The sequence below is a fragment of the Physeter macrocephalus genome, chromosome 9 (genome assembly GCF_002837175.3).
Source record: "Physeter macrocephalus isolate SW-GA chromosome 9, ASM283717v5, whole genome shotgun sequence".
Classification (NCBI taxonomy): Eukaryota; Metazoa; Chordata; class Mammalia; order Artiodactyla; family Physeteridae; genus Physeter; species Physeter macrocephalus.
The window spans coordinates 85604902-85611970 of NC_041222.1; positions in this window are offsets into that span (position 1 = coordinate 85604902).

Genomic DNA, 7069 nt, shown 5'->3' on the forward strand with positions numbered 1-7069 from the left:
CACACACACATTTACACAGCCACATACATACTAAAGACAAATGTTAATTCTTAAGAGAAAAAAATATAGAGAGTTGGATCGACATATACACACTACTCTATATAAAATAGATAACTAATAAGGACCTACTGTATAGCGCAGGGAACTCTACTCAATACTCTGTAATGGCCTATATGGGAAGAGAATCTTAAAAAAGAGTGGGTATATGTATAAGTGATTCACTTTGCGGTATACCTAAAACTAACACAACGTTGTAAATCAACTATACTCCAACAAAAATTTTTTAAAAAGAAAGAAAATATATAGTAAACATTATTTTGCCAGGGCCACCTCTGACAGTGACACAAACTCTAGTGAACGCTTTAAAATGATTGTGTGTTAGGAGTTGATTAATTCTCAGCCAAGGATTGCCTCATCCCCAGCTGTGTTTTGGATGTACAGGGAAGGATGAAGATTGTGTTTCATTTTCCAGATATGCGAGCAGTCAGGTGAGCTGAGTGCCTCTGTCTTCTGCAGACCGGTCGTCATTCTAGTTGAAGCTACTCACGGGATTTCAGATCGCTGGAGGCTCCAGTCCTCGTCATGGGCAGCATTCTGAGCCCCAGTGCCAATGACAAGTAAGATAAATTAGCCAGTTCACAGGAAGGACTTTTTCCTTGTGGCACCTGCCCTGTATTCTAACTCCTACAGAACAGCACACAGGAGGGGCCTAATGCTGAGCGTGTGTTTCATCTTGTTCTTTTCATGCTTTCAGGAATAAGGCACAGGGATCTGAGCTGAGCACCAGAAGGGCCGTTTGCTAAGCATGGGGGTGAGACCAGGAAATATAGTAATCAAAAGAAAAACAAAATGTGTAACATGAAGGACTACTGTTAATTTGAATTTTTATAAAAAATAGGTATTATTTTTGAAATCTGAAAAATAGTTATAAGATAGCAACAATATACACAGATGTAAAAGGGGAATAATATTTGTAAATATTTTATTTATATACTTATAAAAATAAAATAGCAGTTTACTCTGAAAACAACAGGGTCTTAAAAAACAGAGAAGTTCATTTCTCTCATGTGATGATATAAGTGCAACCAACTCAAGACTGTTGAAAAATGTAGATTTTATTATTATCCAGGTATGGTGAGGACAACAGATCAGATGGTTGTCATTGAAAAGATAGTTTGTTACCCACAATTTCCAAGAGGAGGGAGCATGCCATGCAGGGCCACTCAGCGAAGCACCAGGGTCAGCCAGGATGCAGAAGGAAAGGAGGAAATGTGGACAAAAAGCCTTTTTTTGTGGTTTCTGCAGAAAGGAACAAGCAATACAGGATAAGTAGGTTTAGAATTATCTAGTTTGAATAATTTCAGCAGGCTCTGGGGCACAGGGGCTGTCCTTGGTTGTCTGGTATCTGGCCCTGGGCTGATCAGGCCAGGGGGATATTGACCCAGAGGGTGAAAGCCCAGTAGAGGAGGTGTTTGAGGTGTGAGCTCTCCTGGGTTGGTTTTCATATGAAAAGCGTGCTCCTTGTAACTTGTTAGCTATTTAGGAATTGGCTATCCCTGGGAGGAGCAGTGTCTCCAGGATCGGCAAGACTTCAGATGTCAAAACATCAGAAATACAGAACATAAAAGGGTCTGATTAATACAATGACAGATAAGGTGCTTTCCTCAAACAGAAAATGTGAAGGATGTGATCATCCCTTCCTTCTTCCCTCCCTCCCCCTCTAAAACCTGCAGATCGTGAGACTGCCATCCTCAGGGTCTTGCCCCATCTGCATGGTCAAATGTGGTTCACCACCTCACCTATGTTCCAGGTAACAGGAGGATGAAGAGGAAATGAAGGGCACACCCTGCCCTTGGGAAGGAACTAATTGTTCATACACATAGCCTATTGTGTAGAATGAGATCACGTGACCCCCATGCAGCTGCAAGGGCATCTAGAAAATGTAGTCTTCCTTCAGGCCTGGATGTGTCCACCTGGATCAGGGGTTCTATATCACTAATGGAGAATGGGATGATGGAGGACAGTTAGAGCCTCTCCCACAAATTATGAGATGAGGAAAGAATGGGAGAATGAAGCTTACAAAAGCAACTTGAAATAAACATAGACTATGCAAGAAGACGAACATTTCAAAACACAAAAATTGTAACTAATATCCTCAGAAAGATAAGGAAATCAACAATAAGATGCTATTAAAAATAAATGTTCAGAGATTTTTTTAATACTTGTAGAAATAAACTCAGCATGTTGCTTAGATGAAATATTTAAGGAAATTGCCTAGAAAGTAAAACAAAAAGACAGAAGGAAAAAAGGAATGAAAAGAAGAGAAAGTCACAGGGTGAGGCCTAGATCTGAATAACAAGTTTCTGAAAAAGAAGAGAAAAATCAATGAAATAATTTAAGAAAATTTCTCCCACTGAAGGACCTGAGTTTCCAGATTGAAAGCATACCTGGCACAATGGATGGAAATAGTCCCACATCAAGGCATTGCATTCTGAAATTTCACAACCCAGGAACAAGGATTCTACAAAGATTTCAGGGAAAAAATGTCACTTACACAAGACATGAATCAGAATAGCACCAGACTTGTCAGCAGTTAGAAGACAGTAAGTCCATGCCTTCAAAACTGTATGAAAATGACATCCTGGATTTCTATATCCAGCCAAACTATCAACCAAATATAAGGACAGAATAGTGATATTTTCAGACACCCAAGGTGCCATGCACACTTCCTCCAGAACCTGCTGAAGAATATGCTCAACCAAAATGAGAATATCAACCAGGAAAAAAAGACATGGGATGCAGGAAACAAGAGATGCGACAATGGACAAGGGGACCCCCAAGGTGATGGAAAGGGATGCCCAAGGACAGCAGCAGAGCACCAAACAGAAAGCAACCAGTCCACATTGGGCCAGCATGATCCAGAGGAAAGAGAGTTATCATCACCAAAATCCCTGCTGCTATTTTTTTATCTTCTTAACCTGAAAACTCCCTCAGGTGAACTTGGCGCAGATTCTTATTTACATTTGATTTGCTGGACCCAGAGATATGATACTTCTGAAATTCCCACCATGTCTGTCTAGGTACTTTCATTTCACCCCACAAAGTGTTTTGTTTGATATGTGCCTAACAGTTGGACATCAGCCATGGTAAGCTTAGAAAAACAAAATTCAGAGCAGCCCACTTCCTCTGCCCATATTCTTGCCAAGTATCCAGGTCCTGACCCACATCTTAGCCCTTCAGATGCCCCAAATGTGGTAAGGCCCCTATTTCCCAAGGTTCTCGCATGACCTTACCCAAAAGCAAAGCCAGGTTACTTCCCAGAAATTCTCTATGTCTTGTCTTCTCCTGAAAACTTTTATCCACACTGGCAATATTGACCTTCCCTTATTCAAGTTAGTTTTGTGCTTGCTATTTAGATTTCAAACCACAGCAATTGTTTTTTTCACACTACATATGCTGATGACAGAAAAAAGTTTGTATAGTTGTTATTTCTGGAGGGGTTCCATTAAGGGTGAGCCAATAGGGTTTCTAGATGATTGGTAATGTTTTAAGTTTTTTTTTTAAACATCTTTATTGGAGTATAATTGCCTCACAATGATGTGTTAGTTTCTGCTTTATAACAAAGTGAATCAGCTATACATATACATATACCCCATATATCCTCCCTCTTGCGTCTCCCTCCCACCCTCCCTATCCCACCCCTCTAGGTGGTCACAAAGCACTGAGCTGATCTCCCTGTGCAATGTGGCTGCTTCCCATTAGCTATCTATTTTACATTTGATACTGTATATATGTCCATGCCACTCTCTCACTTCATCCCAGCTTACCCTTCCTGCTCCCAGTGTCCTCAAGCCCCTTCTCTATGTCTGCGTCTTTATTCCTGTCCTGCCCCTAGGTTCTGCAGAACCATTTATTACTATTTATTACTATTTACTATTTATTACTATTATTATATAATATAATAATATAAATATTCCATATTTATGTGTTCGCATACGGTATTTGTTTTTCTCTTTCTGACTTACTTCATTCTGTATGACAGACTCTAGGTCCATCCACCTCACTACAAATAACTCAATTTCGTTTCTTTTTATGGATGAGTAATATTCCATTAAATATATTTGCTACGTCTTCTTTATCCATTCATCAGTCAATGGACACTTAGGTTGCTTTCATGTCCTGCTTATTGTAAATAGAGCTGCAATGAATATTGGGGTACATGACTATTTTTGAATTATGGTTTTCTCAGGGTATATGCCCAGTAGTGGGATTGCTGGGTCGTATGGTAGTTCTATTTTTAGTTTTTTAAGGAAGCTCCATAACTGTTTCCATAATGGCTGTATCAATTTAAATTCCCACTAACAGTGTATGAGGGTTCCCTTTTCTCCACACCTTCTCCAGCATTTATTGTTTGTAGATTTTTTTGATGATGGCTATTCTGACTGGTATGAGGTGATACCTCAAGGGTTTTGTTGTTGTTGTTGTTGTTGTTGTTGTTTTGTGGTACGCGGGCCTCTCACTGCTGCGGCCTCTCCCGTTGCGGAGCACAGGCTCCGGACACGCAGGCCCAGCAGCCATGGCTCACGGGCCTAGCCGCTCCGCGGCATGCGGATCCTCCTGGACCGGGGCACGAACCCGTGTCTGTCAAAGAGTGTTCTGCCTATGTTTTCCTCTAAGAGTTTTATAGTGTCTGGCCTTACATTTAGGTCTTTAATCCATTTTGAGTTTATTTTTGTGTTTGGTGTTAGGGACTGTTCTAATTTCATTCTTTTACATGTAGCTGTCCAGTTTTCCCAGCACCACTTATTGAAGAGGCAGTCTTTTCTCCATTGTATATATGTGCCTCCTTTATCAAAGATAAGGTGACCATATGTGTGTGGGTTTATTTCTGGGCTTTCCATCCTGCTCCATTGACCTGTATTTCTGTTTTTGTGCCAACACCATACGTCTTGATTACTGTAGCTTTGTTGTATAGTCTGAAGTCTGGGAGCCTGATTCCTTCAGCTCCATTTTCTTCCTTCACGATAGCTTTGGCTATTCAGTGTCCTTTATATTTCCATACAAACTGTGAAATTTTTTGTTCTAGTTCTGTGAAAAATGCCATTGGTAGTTTGATAGAGGTTGCATTGAATTTGTAGATTGCTTTGGGTAGTATAGTCATTTTCACAATGTTGATTCTTCCAGTCCAAGAACATGATATATCTCTCCATCAGTTTGTACATCTTTAATTTCTTTCATCAGTGTCTTATAGTTCTCTGCATACAGATCTTTTGCCTCCCTAGGTAGGTTTATTCCTAAGAATTTTATTCTTTTTGTTGCAGTGGTAAATGGGAGTGTTTCCTTAATTTCTCTTTCAGATTTTTCATCATTAGTGTAGAGGAATACAAGAGATTTCTGTGCATTAATTTTGTATCCTGCAACTTTACCAGATTCATTGATTAGCTCTAGTAGTTTTCTGGTAGCATCTTTAGTATTCTCTATGTATAGCATCATGTCATCTGCAAGCAGTGACAGCTTTACTTCTTCTTTTCTGATTTGGATTCCTTTTATTTCTTTTTCTTCTCTGATTGCTGTGGCTAAAATTTCCAAAACTATGTTGAATAATATTGGTGAGAATGGACAACCTTGCTTTGTTCTTGATTTTTGAGGAAATGGTTTCAGTTTTTCACCATTGAGAACAATGTTGGCTGTGGGTTTGTCATATATGGCCTTTATTATGTTGAGGTAAGTTCCCTCCAAGCCTACTTTCTGGAGAGTTTTTATCATGAATGGGTGTTGTATTTTGTGAAAGATTTTTCTGCAGCTATTGAGATGATCATATGGTTTTTCTCCTTCAGTTTGTTAATATGGTGTTTCACATTGATTGATTTGCCTATATTGAAGACTCCTTGCATCCCTGGGATAAACCTCACTTGATCATGGTGTATTCTGTGCTGTTGGATTCTGTTTACTAGTATTTTGTTGAGGATGTTTGCATCTATGTTCATCAGTATCATCACAGTTCATCACAATATCTTCAGTGATATTGGCCTGTAGTTTTCTTTCTTTGTGACATCTTTGTCTGGTTTTGGTATCAGGGTGATGGTGGCCTTGTAAAATGAGTTTGGGAGTATTCCTCCCTCTGATATATTTTGGAAGAGTTTGAGAATTTGATGAGTCGGGCTAATGGTTTATCAATTTTGTTTATCTTCTCAAACAACCAGCTTTTAGTTTTATTGATCTTTGCTATTGTTTCCTTCATTTATTTTTCATTCATTTCTGATTTGATCTCTATGATTTCTTTCCTCCTGTTAACTTTGGGGATTTTTTGTTCTTCTTTCTCTAATTGCTTTAGATGTAAGGTTAGGCTGTTTATTTGCGATGTTTCTTGTTTCTTGAGGTAGGATTGTATTGCTATAAACTTCCATCTTAGAACTGCTTTTGTTGCATCCCATAGGTTTTCTGTCATCGTGTTTTCATTGTCATTTGTTTCTAGGTATTTTTGATTTCCACTTTGATTTCTTCAGTGATCTCTAGGTTATTTAGTAGTGTATTGTTTAGCCTCCATGTGTTTGTATAGTTTACAGATTTCTTCCCTGTAATTGATATCTAGTCTAATAGCATATGGTCGGAAAAGATACTTGATACGATTTCAATTTTCTTAAATTTACCAGGGCTTGATTTGTCACCCAAGGTATGATTTACCCTGGGTAATGTTCCATGAGCACTTGAGAAGAAGTGTATTCTGTTGTTTTTGGATGGAATGTCCTACGACTCTCAATTAAGTCCATTTTGTTTAATGTATCATTTAAAGCTTGTGTTTCCTTATTATTTTCATTTGGATGATCTGTCCATTGGTGAAAGTGGGGTGTTAAAGTCCCCTACTATGATTGTGTTACTGTCAATTTCCCCTTTTATTGCTGTTAGCCTTTGCCTTATGTATTGAGGTGCTCCTATATTGGGTGTGTAAATACTTAAAATTGTTATATCTTCTTCTTGGGTTGAACCCTTGATCATTATGTAGTGTCCTTCTTTGTCTCTTGTAATAGTCTTTATTTTAAAGTCTATTTTTTCTGATATGAGAATTGCT